Raw genomic sequence first — 7,996 nt, forward strand, 5'->3', positions numbered from 1 at the left:
CTCTCTCCCCTCTCTCTCTCTCTCTCTCTCTCCCCTCTCTCTCTCTCTCCTCTGTCTCTTCTCGGGCTGTGACTATCGACTGTCGCCTCATCACTTATAAAGTATTCCTGTTGAAGTCGTTCCACAGTGATGTAGCTGCGCTTTAGGTAAAGCAGCTGCGTTTGGATCATAGGTTTACAACATGGCTGCGCGATCTCCTCCTGCGGAGCCTCCACAGAGCCTCAACCACAGCTTCAGGATTAACCTTTTAAAAATATACAGTAAAAATACAGTTTGATTCTGAAGAACCTTTAGAATTTCCCGTCTAAAGCTAAAAATATTGCGTACATGATGTTTGGCTAACGTAGCCTCGTGTTGAAGTTCTCCATCAGGAAGTAGTGGCAGCCCGTCTTTCTTCTTCTCTCCATCGTCTCCGCTGTGTCTCTCGCTCAGAGTTTCCTGGGCCTCAAGAGTCTTTGATGCAAATTGTATCATGAATTTTTGACTTATTTAAAAAAAAAGAAAAACTCGCTTTTTTCTGTACAAATGTTAATTTTTTTCTTACTCAAATGTCAATCCTCGTTTTGTGAGGCGGCTCGAGTGTCGGCGCCGCCTCGGATCCAACGGCTTTATATTTATTTTAACGATGTATTAAATTAATGCTTTGATAATGAGGGGAGCGCGAGCTGTGATCGGCTCCCAGTTCCTCCAGTCGGCGGCCATTTTGGATCTGCGGTTTCCTTCATGTTGGGTTTGTTTCCAGCACAACGAGCACTTACTTTCTGCACTGAAACTGAAGGCCTGGATCCAAAATGGCCGCCTCTGTGCTGTTTATCTTGTGGTCGCTGCCTGCTCCTGAACAGCAGGTGGCGCTGTGCTCTCCTCGTGTGGAGACAGAATCAGCCTCCGCTCTGCCCCAAGGCACCGTGTGTCTGAGGGGCCCGAGCGGGGGCCCCGAGTATGGCCCCAGCGGCTTCTCTGAACCGTGTTCAGCCCTACACCACATTTACTACTACTATTACTACTACTACACATAGTACTACTACTACTACTACTACTACTACTACTACTACACATAGTACTACTACTACTACTACTACTACTACTACTGCTACTACTACTACTACTACTACTACTACTACTACACATAGTACTACTACTACTACTACTACTACTACTACACATAGTACTACTACTACTACTACTACACCACATTATACTATTACTACTACTACTACTACTACACATAGTACTACTACTACTACTACTACTACTACTACTACTACTACACATAGTACTATTACTACTACTACTACTACTACTACTACTACTACTACTACTACTACTACTACTACTACTACAACACATAGTACTACTACTACTACTACTACACATTTACTACTACTACTACTACTACTACACCACATTATACTATTACTACTACTACTACTACTACACATAGTACTACTACTACTACTACTACTACTACTACTACTACTACTACTACACATAGTACTACTACTACTAAACCACATTTACTACTACTACTACTACTACACATAGTACTACTACTACTACACCACATTATACTATTACTACTACTACAACTACTACACATAGTACTACTACTACACACATTATACTATTACTACTACTACTACTACACATAGTACTACTACTACTACTACACTCATAATACTACTACTACACACAATACTACTACTACACACATAATACTACTACTACAATTACACAACAGTTGTATTCCTATATACTATTACTACTGAATCTACTAATACTACACATGACTATTACTACACTCATAATACTACTAATATTACGAGTATTACTAATACAACACAACTACTATTACATACAAATACTGTAACTACTTCTACTACACACAACATACTAATACTTCCTATTACTATTAATATTACTACACATCTACTGTATTTAACTATTACTATTGCTACTGCTTGTACACACGTCTACTACTACACACGTGTACTTTATCTAATACTACTACATCTATCGTATCTAAGTACTCGTACTAATGTTACTACTACTGTGTTTAGAAATACTACAATACTGAGAAATAAGTCTGGACGAGTTTAAAACTTTAATGTGAGTTATTTGGACTCGTCAGTGGACGAAGTATTTGTTTAGAAACTCATCCCTTAAGGGTTTAAACTTTACTTTAAGTAATTTTGACACATCAGTGGGATTACTTACTTACTTACTGACTGACTTACTTCAAGTATTTGCAATGACATGTTTCCTGTTTCTTGATTTAGTGCTAAAATACTTGCAAATCAAGGTCCAATAATATATACTTCAAGAAATGTTTGACTTCTTTCTAGATTACTTTTATGTGGTGTGCTGCTGCTACCTTTACTATGTTGTACTACTGCTACTGCCTTTTGTGTACTGTTTAGAACTACTGTCCTACTACTTCTAATACTACTACTTATAGCTACTTCTACACAGAAAAAAGTAATCGTCTTACACACAGAAAATGGCTTAAACGTTCAGATTTCGAGCAGATTTTATTGCCAATGGAACAAGAATTATTGGGTTTTTATTCCCTTTTTTGGTCCAAACCTGCTCAAAATCATCATAAAATGAATTAATTATTGAATTATGCCATTTATTTAAGACACTATTTGTCCAATTTTGACCTGACTTTTTCTTTTAACCAGTGTAGCCGATGTGAAGCAGTTTTCACAGATACAGGTGGAAAAAAGGGGAAAATCACTTATTTTACAAATATTTACTCCACCACTGCTTCAACAAATGCTGAATTATGGATGTGTTTTATATTAAATAAGATACAGAGACACAGAGAAGAACAAAAGTGCTTCAACGGCCTAAATTTGCACTTTTAACGGGGATGCTAACGTTAGCGCTAGCTTCATGCTACATGCTAACGCCGGTTAGCCGCCCCTTCCGCTTTTTCACTTAATTTGAACAATTTGTTGTATTAAAAATATTCAAAATGACCCGATTCTTACTTGACTTTATTGGTGTGAGATAAATATGTTTAAAGTTCGTGAAAATAATAATTAAAAATAAAATTAATTTCCATAACGGACTTTCTTTCCCCTTGCTCTGCCTGCTGTATCTATGACTTATCAGCGAAGCATTGTTGTGGAGGCAATTTGCGCACTGAAGACGTGAGGAACAATGGTTGAAAGAGAGAAAAGTTAGTTTAAGTGAACGTCTGTTGTCCTGACGTTTGTGTGAAAAGACATAACGCAGTTTCACAATATTTAAAACAAAAGTAAAGGCTGTGTTTCAAAATGATTGAAGTAAAAAACCTGTGACAAGTGTGAGTGGATGTTTATAGACATTATAGTGTTTCTCGCATGTAAATTCACCAGTACAACTGTAACGTTCAATAAAAGCTACATCTCTTCAACTCTGTGGAAGCTTTTCACTTTGTTCTTGCTCTCAATCTTTTTTTCTCTTTCTTTCTTCTCCCCCTTTTTTTCTGCAGATTAGAAAACATTAGATTTTAGATGATGTTTTCCCGTGTGTGTTTTTGCCTTTGTGGTCGAGGAAATAAAGGCAGAAAAATGATTAATTTTACTGGACACAATTTAAAGCTCCCTCTGGCGGACAAAGTGAGCAACTACAAGCGGTGCAAAATATAAAGGTACAGTGTTATTTTTAGACTACATTCTCAATGTTTATTTATTAAATGTTAGAGTTTTTTTTAATACACATTTATGATTTACTTTTCTCATTATTTTAACTTTTCTAATCATTATTCTTTATATTTACAGTTCAGTGATTTTGTGATTGTGTGCAGTTCCCGTCATTGTCCACAGGAGGGCGCAGAATACCAAAAGTTTAAGAAACATTAAAAAAAAACAATTCTAAATAAAACTACACATTGTACTTTACATTATACAACGTGTTGCCTTTTGTTTATGGTTTAAACATTTTATTGGTTCATTTTTGGCAGAATAATTAACAGAACAGAAATGAACTCTTTCTTCTGAGCTGGAGCAGGCGAGGACTCTGGGGCTCCGTCTGGCGGACACTAAGAGGTACTGCAGGCGGCGTGGACACACTTTAGATTGACACAAACAAAGAAAACAGGCAAGTTTTGTTTATTTATTCAGCGCATTTCATTCCCAACCAACACATTTAACAATAGTTCATAGTTTTATACTGAGCACTACAAAAAAATAACGTAAAATAACGCTTTATAAGATGGAGTCTTGGAGCTCCATCTAGTGGACAAAACTCGGAACTACAGGTGTTTTTATAACAGTTTCTTTTCATCATCAATCAATTTCTAGATGGATTATTAACCTCTTAACTCCCGCCTGAACCGAGAGGATCTTTTTCCTCACGTCAGCAGATATTTTTGGGTCATTTTTTGTCACATTTTTGTAAATTTTTTTGTAATTTTTTTGTCAAATTTTTATCACATGTTCGTCATTTTTTCAATCAAATTTGTGTCATTTTTTGGTCACATTTTTGTCATTTTTTTGTCACATTTTTCATAAATTTTTCGTCACTTTTTTGTCACATTTCCATAATTTTTTTCGCCTCAGTTTTGTTGCTTTTTCACACCTTTTTTCCAGAAGCTTTTGGATTGGGGTAAAGCCAAACTGGAGGAAATGTGCTCGGCTCAGTTGGGAGTTAAGGGGTTAATCAGTAATGCAGTAGTTCATGGCAGCATTTACATAACACTATTTTTAAATGTGTTTTATTTTATTGTGTAAAGATTCTACAGTATAAAGAACATTTTTCAAATTAACAGGTAGAACAGCAGTTTTAGTGTTTATTTCAGAAATTAGTCAAAAATAAAATTGCACTTGTTATAGAACAGTGGAGTAAATGTGGAGTTCAGGTCATCGCTACGACAACGCTATGAAACATATGACAAGGGTTTCGTTGACTTTTTTGATTGATTTTTTCATCTACATATCAGAGCAAAGGGATGTTTTTTCTGATTGCTTTTTCAAACAAAAACTTACAAAGTGAACCAGAAAAATTGTGTAATTGCACAATTTTAACAAATGACCAGAGCAAATGGAAACATATATTTTTGGAAACCTTATGGCAGTGTTTCCCAACCAGGGGTACGGGGACCCCTGGGGGCACTTGAGCACTTAGCAGGGGGTGCTTGGAATTATTTCAGATAAAAAAAAGGTGAAACTGAATATAATTTCAATATGAATTTCAAAGGAAAGTTAGTTTTAATTATGTTTTTTCAGCAAATGGTTTGATTTTGAGAGTATTTTTGCTTACTTTTTAACACAACACACTGTTAAATACTGCATAATATTTATTTAGTTGGTCACTTTGTAATAATATTGGTAGGGGGTCCTCAGAGTATAAATCCTCGGGGTACGCGAGGCAAAAAAGGTTGGAAACCACTGCCTTATGGTAAAAGCGATGAGAAAAACACACTCCATGAAAACAGTGTAAATCTAAACACAGTGAACTGGACTAATACTGTGAGTAAAATCTTATACACCACAAATGAAGTGTTTTGGACGATCTTCAGAAGAGTTGAGACGTCGTTGCATCTGCTTAAGCTCCGATCCCGTGGTTCTGCAGGAAACTCAAAACGACTCTGTACTTTTGGGACTTTTGAGACTTTTGAGAAAGTTAAAGCAACTTTTCAGCCAAACTCCACCTCAAAACTGTTCATTCACCAAAGCCTCGAACTCCTCCACTTTCTGCCGGGTGTTTCCCCTCTGGATTTTCCGGTACGACATGGTTTTGTATTTGGACGAGGTTCTCGGCGGTTTCTTCTTCTCGATGTCGATCAGCGAGACTCTCCTTCCTCCTGCAGAGAATCAGAGCATTAACGTCTCATCCTTTTGTGACCTGTTTGTGAAGGTTTTATTGAAGTATTTATTGTAGCTTCATCACTACAATTAACCTCTTATCACCCGCCAAAACCAAATGCATTCTCTCCACTTTGCCATTGTCGTCACTTTTAATTTCCCTTCTGTGTTTTTGTCACTTTTTTATTACTTTTCTGCTGGATTTTTTTCATTTTTTTGCTGAAATTTTGTCATTTTTTTCTGGATTTTTGTCTTTTTTTTGCTGGATTTTTTTTCTTTTTTTTTCTGGATTTTTGTCTTTTTTTTGCTGGAATTTTGTCTTTTTTTTCCTGGATTTTTTTCATTTTTTGCTGTAATTTAGTCTTTTTTTTCTGGATTTTTGTCATTTTTTTGCTGTAATTTTTTCATTTTTTTCTGGATTTTTTTCATTTTTTGCTGTAATTTTGTCTTTTTTTTCTGGATTTTTGTCATTTTTTTTGCTGTAATTTTGTCTTTTTTTTGCTGTAATTTTGTCTTTTTTTGCTGTAATTTTGTCTTTTTTTCTGGATTTTTGTCTTTTTTTTTGCTGTAATTTTGTCATTTTTTTGCTGTAATTTTGTCTTTTTTTTCTGGATTTTTGTCATTTTTTTTGCTGGATTTTTGTCACTTTTTTTTGCTCTTTTGTGACTTTTTTGTTGAGTTTTTGTCTTTTTTTGTTGTGTTTACATCCTCATTTTCTTCTCGTTTTTTGCCTCTGTTTTGAAGAAGCTTTTAGATTTGGAGAGGTGGGAGTTAAGAGGTTAATAACTCCTGAGCCTTCACAAACATGTTCATCATCAAAACAAGATCTTGGTGGAAAATGTACAAAATGATTAGTGTGTGAGCTTTATTTTGTGGGGTCAGGCAGTGCATAACAGGAATATTAATGTTTATTATGTTTTTGTTCTGAGTTACCTTTGCGTCCAGGCCCGGGAGTCGTCTCTTCATCGCTGCTCTTGTCTTTGGCCGCGGTTTCTTCACTCGATTCGCCGCCTTTGACAAAATCTTGTTGAGCTGCTCCAGGTTTTCCATCGTCTGAGTTTTCACATTTTGCATCTTCTTGGCTCATCTTCGCATGATCAACCTCCGTGATACATCCAGCGTTTTCATCCTCACAAACCTCACAAGCTTCAGCCAAGTTTTGTTCACTCAGGCCGGATTCAGTGGACTCGACTTCCACACCTTGGTTTATTAAAGATTCATTGAGGGCAGGTCCTTCTCTATGGTTTTCTGTAGAAACTTCTTGGTCCGTTTCGGGTTTTGCGACCACGTCACCGTCTTCTGTAGCGACGTCTTCATCAATTTTCTCAGTTGTTGCTTCTTCTTTGCCGATTACACCAACATCTCCGGCATATTCTTGACACAAAGCAGCCAATTCACATCTAGAATTTGAATTTTCTTCATAAGCCTGTCCATCATTTCCATCTTCTCTTTGGATTTCTGTAGATGTGTCTTCATCTGCATCAGCTTCTTCTGGCTTTTCTTTGCCAATTCCACCATCTTTGTTTCCATTAGCATCTCCAGCATCATCTTCAGCAGCGTTGTTAGCTTCTCCTTCACTTTCAACCACTGATTCCTCCTGGTTAGCTTCGGCTCTTCCTTCCTGATCTTTTCCATTCATTGTAGCATCTCCAGCTAATGTTTCTCCCTCTGCAGATGCTTCACCAGCAGTATTGTTAGTTTCCATAAATGACTGATCAATTTCTGTACAATCTTTTCTATCTCTGTCATTAATTTCAGTGTCTTCCAGTAATGTTTTATCTTTTGCCAGCTCTTCAGTGTTGTTAGCATCTTCAGCCAAACTAGCATCCTCAATCCCATCTTCTGTAGTGACATTAGTAGCTTCTTCTAGGACTTCTACATTTTTGTTAGCATTTATAGCAAGAGTAGCTTCTTCCATCGCGTCATTAGCTTTTTCTTTGTCCTTAGCATCATTTTCACTCACATTTTCGATCATTTTAGTGCCACCTTTCTCATGTTTTTCACCTATAGTAGCATCACCGGCTAATGTAGCGTCTGTGTTAGCATCGTTAGCGCTCGTAGCATCGTCAATTTCATCTTCTGTAGTGACATTAGTAGATTCTTCTTCTAGGATTTCTACATTATTGTTCACATTTATAGCAAGAGTAGCTTCTTCCATCGCGTCATTGGCTTTTTCTTTGTCCTTAGCATCATTTTCACTCACA

The sequence above is a fragment of the Gobius niger genome, assembly GCF_951799975.1.
Source record: "Gobius niger genome assembly, chromosome: 23".
Lineage (NCBI taxonomy): Eukaryota > Metazoa > Chordata > Actinopteri > Gobiiformes > Gobiidae > Gobius > Gobius niger.